General features: G+C 32.6%; 1 pseudogene; it reads left to right on the top strand.

Moving 5' to 3' along the window:
• The first annotated feature begins 99 nt into the window (after window positions 1-99).
• Window positions 100-4,120, top strand: LOC139783959 (putative nuclease HARBI1; annotated as a pseudogene).
• The last annotated feature ends 4,897 nt before the right edge of the window (window positions 4,121-9,017 follow it).

The raw sequence follows: 9,017 nt of genomic DNA, 5'->3' as shown, positions 1-9,017 counted from the left end.
AAAAGAGACATAAATATATATTGGGCGTTGGAGAGAGAGAGAGACAGCAAAAAGCAACGCTACACCTATAAGCTTTCCCCTCTTGCCGCCTGCCCCGCAATGACTCTAACCACCCTCCTTAAACAACATGTTCACCGCCTTCAAAATTACGTAGAGGTTATCATACCACAGTATACTAATAATCAGTTCAAATCTCATTTCAGGTAAATGTTTAGTTATGTATTTATTGACTATAAGTAATATATTGAGAAAACAATATTTATTTATACTATATATTATATATATATATATATATATATATATATATACACATATATATCGTATTGATATAGCTACAATGTAAATACGTATATTTTTTTTATTTAGGATGTTTCGTGGAACATTTGATTTTATATTAACTCTAATCAGTTCGAAATTAATAAGAGAGAAACCTGGTTACCCTATAACATCACCTGAAAAGCAGCTCTTGATTGCCATTTGGAAGATGGCAACTCCAGATTCATATAGGTAAGTATATTTATTTTAGATTACAGAGAAAGGTAATTTGAAAATAAATTTTACAGATAATATGTTTTAATTATATTTTCAGATCAATTTGTGAAAAGTTTAATGTAGGAAAAGCAACGGTAAATTTATTTATTATTTATTTTTATTTTTATTTATTTATATTTATATATTTACGCTATAATATATTTTCGTATATTTGAAGTGAAATATCGGAAAACTTTGTGAAATTAGTGTGACATTAGTGTGACATTAGTGCGACATTAGTGTGACATTAGTGTAAAATTAGAAAAATAAATTTCTGTCTGCGAATTTAAGGTTCCTGGGTACTCGTCACGGCCATGTTGGAATGTGAGAAAGAAGTGAGAAATGACACGTTGAAAATTCTTGCGTCGTATTTCCAAATAAAAAGATATTTGCTTAAAATAACACTACAGATCACTTCAGCACACTTCGAAAATACTTCGAGTTGAAATTAAATCTACCCCTTTCCCTTGACAGTTAATAAACAGCCGTAAAACTAATGTGATGCGATGCAGGCTTGTGCGCAGGCGCATGACTAGATTTCGTATCACATTTATTTTATGGCTGTTTATTAACTGTCAAGGGAAAGGGGTAGATTTAACTTCAACTCGAAGTATTTTCGAAGTGTGCTGAAGTGATCTGTAGTGTTATTTTAAGTAAATATCTTTTTATTTGGAAATACTACGCAAGAATTCTCAAAGTGTCAATTCTCAACATTTCTCGCTTATTCTCCATTGGAGAGAGTTCTTATTTCTACCGCGACGGTACGTCGCCACCGTCGACGCGGAGTTCTCGGCTCAGGGACCAGGAGCCTTATTTATTACGCCACGTATGATTGATGAGCTTCTAAGTTGATCCGTGTGTCAGCAAACTTTTATAAATAAGATCCATCCCAGCAAACACAATGCAACATGTAACGTACAGGTTAGTTGTAATTTCCTACTCAACAATATAAATGCAATATAACACGTGTGTGGGATATGTATGCGTGGTAGTGCAACGTCGGTGTGACGCCACCGAACCCTAAGTGATTTTCGTATATTTGAAGTGAAATATCGGAAAACTTTGTGAAATTAGTCTGACATTAGTGTGACATTAGTGTAAAATTAGACAAATAAATTTCTGTCTGCGAATTTAATTATTACGCCACGTATGATTGATGAGCTCCTAAGTTGATCCGTGTGTCAGCAAATTTTTATAAATAAGATCCATATGTATATATGCATAGATGGGAATATTATAATGTAATAGTAAAACGAACGTGCCAAACTAAACGATGTTACTATAATTTCCGTGTTATAAACTATGGATTCGTGGTGTAATTCATAGCTTGCCTTCTTTTCCCTCAAATGGCTTTAAAAATTATATTTCTAAAAATATGTAATAAATGCTGTTTTCAAATTTCGTTTTTGAAAAATTATTTTCTAATCTTTAACTTTATTTTCTGCTTCAATAGTAATATGGCCTTTAATTGACATAATTATATTGTTGTTTTAAAAATTCAATCTTTGTACGTCACGTAAAAATTCTCAGATTTTAATACATGTCAGATATTAATATATATATATATATATATATATATATATATATATATATATGTATTTATATTATGCAAATAATTCAATTAATAAAAAATAAATTAATTAATAATTCAATTGTATAAATTTTATCATATATACATAATAAATTCCAAATAGAAAACTCGATATGTAAAATGCAATTTTAATCTTGTATTCTGATTTGTTCCTGCAGTTTATATTAAAATTAATTACTTTTACGCAATTAAATTGAATATCTCTTTAATGCAGAGAAGACAAAGGCATTTCCATTGCACATTTTGTCATTTTTATAGCACCCTGCTATTTCACTGGATAACGGAAAATCAATTTATCCAAAAAGGCTTTGGGGGGAGGAAAATATGTTTATACATATAGAAATAATAATAAGCTACTAAAATCTAAGCTCGTACAAATATGTGCAGATAACAATTGTTTGTAAATACGGATAAATCTTCATAGGAACGCAGATCACTTTTAGAACTGAGAATGCATTCAACAACTGATTGAAAACATTCTCGCCCTATAATAAAGTGGCTGCATCGGAAAAATCAAATGTAAACTGATACTTATTTAACCCGTATTTACTGATACAAACTAGAGTAAAGTTTTAACAAAACACAAATGCATACCGATAAGTGCAGATAAAAAATTGTTTGCAAATACGGATAAATCGTCGAATGACTAATTTTCGACCCGAGAATCCATATAGCGACCGATTGAAGGCAGTCTCATCTAGAAAAGTGGCTGCATTGGAAAAATCCGATGTAAACAGACACTTATTTAACCCGTATTTACTGATAAGAACCGAAGCCTTGTATCGAGGTCGAACTTTTCACAATACGAATATGTGCATATCAAAAGTAATTTGCAGATACGGATTCACGCTCTTCGAACCGAAGATACTTTTTGAATTTGACAGTCCATATACAGAATAATTGCTGCCGAAATCTGATTAAAACATATACGTCCCTCTATAATAAGTCCTGATAAAATCCTAGCTTGTAAGTGCAAGTTTATTCCGATTGAGGCCAATAAAAAATTCAAATTTTAAGGTATATGCAATTGCTGATTAAAGACGATCGAATCATTAAAATTATTTGCAATTGCAGATAAAAAACGACCGAAGTTTGGAGAATATCTGCAATCTCAGATTGACCTGCGCCGAGTCTCTTTGGAGTTCTATCTGTTTGCATAAGTTGTGATAGATACGTATGAAATCTGATTGAATCAAAAAATTCCAAAAATCATCAATTCTATCAGAAGTTATAAGAGATTCCGAGGACAAAAACACATTATTTTCAGATAGAATATATTTTTTTTATCAGTTTCTATCGGTTCTTTGCAACAGGGTGTCAAAGCTTTAGTTGAATTGGCATCAAATTTTATTACTTGGCCGAATGAAGAGAGATCAATAGAAATACACAATGGTTTTTTTGCCATTAGTGGTTTCCCCAAAGTTATTGGAGCAATTGATGGTACTCATATCAATATCCCTGCACCACATGAAAATCCAGAATGTTACGTGAATAGAAAGGGACATCATTTAATCCAGTTGCAGGTATTTTACTTTCGATTATTTTAATAAATAGATGTGTTAATGTAAATTAATTTTGTTTTTCTTATAAATGCAGATTTTATTATATTTATATTAGATATTTTGTTGGTATTTTTCTATAATTTTAATCAAATTTAATTTTTGTTTTACGTTGCAGGCTATATGTGACCACCAATGTCGGTTCATTCATTGTTACGTTGGAAACGTTGGTTCTGTATATACATGATCAACGAGTTTTCCGTCTTTCAGAGGTTTATAATTATCTCAATGATCCTATCAAATTTCCAGATAATTGTCATTTGATAGGTGATGCAGCGTATACAATCCATGAGCATCTTCTTGTACCTTATCGTGATAATGGACATCTGCTAGACAAAGAAATTTTAATTTTTGTCATTCGTCAGCCCGAATGGCAATCGAGAGAACTTTCGGATTATTAAAAGGAAGGTTTCGAAGTCTTAATTCTAACAGTACTTGACATGGAACGTGTTGACATTATTCCTAGTATGATATTGGCTTGTTGTATATTACATAATATATGTTTGTTAAGAGGTAACGAATTTGAAAATATCGATCCTAACAATGTGTCTGAACCTGAAGTAGCATATGTCAATAATGTTACACGCGCAGAGCTTGCAACTGCAAATCGACGTGGATTAATAAAGAGAGATTACATTTGCGAACAATTACAAATGCGAGATGCATGAATTGCGGTTGTACTATTGTAGGTAAAAAGAAATTAATGGAAATAAACAATACATTATTTACAGTTTTATTTCTAGTTTTATTACACATGTATGCTTACATCCAACATTGAAAAAAAATAATATTGTTTAAACATCTTAAAAAAACAGTGTTTTTAACTAAATAAATCTTGCTTGTTTTTAACTAACTCTAGTTTTATCGCACATGTATGCTTACATCAAAATTGGAAAAAAAATATTAATATTACTTTGTTTAACATAATAAAAAAACAGTGTTTTTAACTAAATAAATCTTGTGCTTTGTTTTTAACTAACTTTAGTTGTATTGCACATGTATGCTTACATTGCTTACATCAAAATAAAAAAGCATTAATATTATTTTGTTTAACATCTTAAGAAAACAGTGTTTATAACTAAATAAATCTTGCTTTGTTTTTAACTAAAATAATATTCTTTGGTAGAAGTACATGTACAGGTACTTGCGTATATCAATAAAAATAGTGTAATTATTTTGTTAACCAGTTCACTAGTAATGACTCATTGTCAGATATGAGCGAATTATTCGCTCTCACCATCAGTGAGTTTGGTTAAACTGGATGCAATCTGCCTCATGATTTCTATTGCTTCACCACGTTGTTTTATCTTATCCTGGTGACGTTTCTCTCGATTCTCTTCCGACATTTGTCTAGACTTTTGTATCTCTAATAAAATATTTGTATTTGCTGCTTGTTTATTTGACCGTTTAGTTTTAGGTGTAATGTTTATAGATTCTTGATTACTTAAATCCGAAGAGTCTGATGGTGATCGAGTTCGCTTAGATGACGACGCAACAGCTAAACCAGTTGAACTCACAGTTGCTGCAGGCTGCATGAAAGGTTTATGCCCTAATAGGTCGTCCATGAGTTCGTAGTATACCCACAATCTTGTGTTATTCCCAGATTTTGTATTGTGATCTTTTGTCGCTTTATATGTTCTTTTTAGACCCGCAAATTTGGACATGCACTGTGGTCCAGTAACAATGTGACTTTTCTCAATTAGTTTTTTGCTAATTGCATCCCAAACTTTTTTTTGTGATATTTTACCGGAATTAAAATCATCTTTTCTGATGCGGTATTCTTCGATGAGTAACAATATGGCTTCATGAGACCATTTATATATCACATTATCTGAGCAAGACTCATTTGACTGAAGACTCGCCACTGACAAATTCTCTTTATCATTTTCTATAGCTGCAGCATGTTTCGCTTCCTCGAGCTTTTAATTTGCAAAAACCTCATCTGAAAACACAGCAAAGATACTTTATACTATTATGTATATGTACAAAGAAATATAATCTTTTTCATAATTTAGTATAATTATATACATAATTGCAAAATATAATTTTTAAACATAAATATGTCAGTATTAGCTTAGCATTCAGACAATCGTATTTTTAACAGTCCTAGTCTTAACTAAATTATGAATAATTAAAAAAGAAACTTCTTAGTACAAAAGTAGAAAAATTATGCATTATGACAGCCCACTCGGCATGTAATATTTCAAAGGCATTTCTGCAAAATTCCATTTGAAATATTACATCTTTCATTAATATTTCAGAAATTTTTTACGACCGTTTCTACATCATTTCGGCAATGTTTCAATGTCCGCAATTATTTCAAATGCGACCATGCTGAAAGATTTCGGCAATGTTATGAAATATTTCTCAAATATATCTACGAAATATTGCGGAAACACTTCAGAGATGTTTCAAATACATTTTACACTAAAAAAATGTTTCGTATTAGCAAACAAAATTTTCTTACTGACGCAAAAACTATTTGTTGATATGTGAAAAATAAAATATTTTATTACCGGAACAAAAAAAAATATATTAAGCCGTATATGTGCGTATAGCCGTCGCGCGTTTGTCCGAAGAAATCCGCTCTCTCAACCGGTCACCCATCCAAGTTATAGTATACCGGCGCCTTGTCGCTTGACATCGATGATCGAACAGGGTAGTGGTGATCCTCTGACTCTGACACTTCTTTCTTTCTTATACTTGCTTATTTTGGTGAGCATAAAGCTATCGCATAACAATATTAACAATACAGATATACGAATAAATCTTTTTTGCCAGTCAGCGTCGAATATTATTTTATATTAAATATTATTAAATATTTTATATTTTATATTAAAAATGCCATATGACAAAATTTGGAATATCAGAAAATTCTATCAAAAATGGAATATCAAAAAATGCAATAATTATATAATAATAAATTTAATTTTTTATAAGTTCTAAAGTCTGTCAGCAACTTTTCGGAAATATTACAAATGCAATGTTGTATGTGAAACATTCAAAAATATAACGCGTGCAATGCAAACGTAATAATAGTTTTATCATGTATCAGAAATGTTTCTAAACCATTGCATCTGCAATATTTCTCCCGCAATATTGTAGAAAATTCACTGCCTGCAATTCAATTTTTCATTACCGACGCAATCTTTCGGAGATTTTTCACAGGTATTTTAGATGCGGTGTTGCGTTTGATATGTTACAGAAATATTATTCGTGCAAAGTAAACGTAATAGTGATTTTGTAGTGCTTTGGAAATGTTTCTGAAATATTGCATCTGCTACATTTTTTTTGCAATATTACAGAAACTTATAAATATTGTAAACACTTTTCTGAAAGATTTCAGACATATTGTTAATGCAATATTGCAAAAAACATGGTGCAGGTACATTTTTGAAATATTTTAGATGCATAGTTGCAAGTGAGATGTTAATGAAGTGTTTCTGCATTGTTTCCGAATATTTCAATATTTCAGCAACATAACATGCCGAGTGGGAGGTTTAATATACAAGTAATATAAGAGAAAGAATAACCTCTTGATATCTCTACTATAACCTCAATAAGAGAAAGAATAATATTCATTACAATTGAAAAACCATTTGTATCCAGTACCAGTTATTGCAAATATTTTAATAATAGAAACATCAAGTACAATTTTGAGGTTATAGTAGAGATATCAAGAGGTTATTCTTTCTCTTATATTACTTGTATATTACTTGTATACCTTCTTTTATACGTTTTAATTCGTCTGGCAATAGTTCAATATCATAATCTTTCCCATCCTCTGGATCAGTTATTATAAATATACTCGACATGTTGAAGTTTATAAATTGCTTCACTTATATATTTCTAGTAATACTGTGTTGGCGAGTAACTTCGCGTTCGTCTTAACTAAAAGCGCTTATTACGCTTTCGTTGCACTACCTCTTTTGAGAAAGCAATTGTAAGCGAAAAATGATGACGTTTTCGCTTAGAAATTATGACGTTATTGCTTTACGAAAGCGCGTGAAAGTGCCAAGTCGAACGCTGATAGCGACGCTTGTGAGCGCTTTCAGCGTGAAAGCGAGCAAGACGAACGCACCCTATATAATGGCAATGTTATTATCAAGAGACACGGTAGTGTCTCGCGCCAAGTACGCGCGGAGCGAGACGCACCGTGACTCTTTTATGCGAACGCACGAGTTGCGAGTACCCGAGATTTTGAGATCTCAATAACGAGTGAACGGATCAAGTTCTAAGTAGGCTTGATCGATAGCTTGAGTCAATTTACGAATAAGAGTGTTTTTATTTATCCGCTACGTGCCCTACGAGCGGAGATATTACGATGCAAAGTCTGAAATGGTAAATTTTACAATTAAGAAACGTCGTCGTCGTCGTCGTCGCCGTACGGTTGCTTTTTTTCTCGATAGATGGCATTTGAGAACTTGTCGAGCGTTCCTCCGGGTCCCCCCCATGACAGTGTTGCTACATTGAAAAGAGACAGCATATACGCGGTACGTGTGCGCTTGTCGCTCAGTGCGTTCGCGCGGACAGCGCGCTGTCAGTCAGTCATATAACCTAGAAATACTTATCGCGTTCGCGCGTAACACCGTGGTCTCTCATCGTTAAATATTACTAAGTACGATCGTTTAATTCCAAATTTCGGTCGCGTCGCGCAAGGATCGAAGTGCCACGAAATTATGATGTGGGTGTCACAAGAGGCAAAATATCAGCGGGATATGTAGTAATAGTCGTGACCGTTTACTATGTTTACGGGAGCGTTATTTCTGTAGTAACTTACAATAGTTGCTTTCCATTTACGGTAATTATTTAGGGTAATTATTTAGTTTATGGGCCTCACCTCAAATATCGATGTAATTATGCTCAATCGACGCGTTTTTGCACGAAACGAAAGAATCTGGCAGAAAAAAGTGTCGCTCTGCCTCGCGACGCGAGATATTAAACGTTAAAGTTGACAGGAATCAGGTTATGATTCTTGTCATACCGACGAGATATCGCAACACTGAACATGCCCTGCGGCCACATGCGCATGCTCAGTGGCCGCACGCGCATGCAAAACTGCGCCAACTTTAAATATACACAGCTGAGAGGAAGCGCAATATTGAGTATAGATTTCGATATTTAAATCATGAGGTAATTCTTTCAATATTTATTGATAACTATAGCAAACAAGTATATTGTTTTTTATTCTTTGTAGCATATGGGACAAATGCGACGCAGCCGTGTGTACAGTTTCAGCGTTTTCCATAGAGAAATGTTAGATCTTAATATGAATCCAATAAATAATTAAAATTAAATGTATTATTTTGAAGTTGTGATTTTCATTAAAACAGATA

This window comes from Temnothorax nylanderi, unplaced genomic scaffold (assembly GCF_030848795.1).
Source record: "Temnothorax nylanderi isolate EJ_2023f unplaced genomic scaffold, tnyl_v1.0 TNYL_tig0564_pilon, whole genome shotgun sequence".
In the NCBI taxonomy this organism is placed as follows: Eukaryota; Metazoa; Arthropoda; class Insecta; order Hymenoptera; family Formicidae; genus Temnothorax; species Temnothorax nylanderi.
The sequence above is the reverse complement of the archived record's forward strand: the minus strand, read 5'-3'. Positions and strand labels throughout refer to the sequence as shown.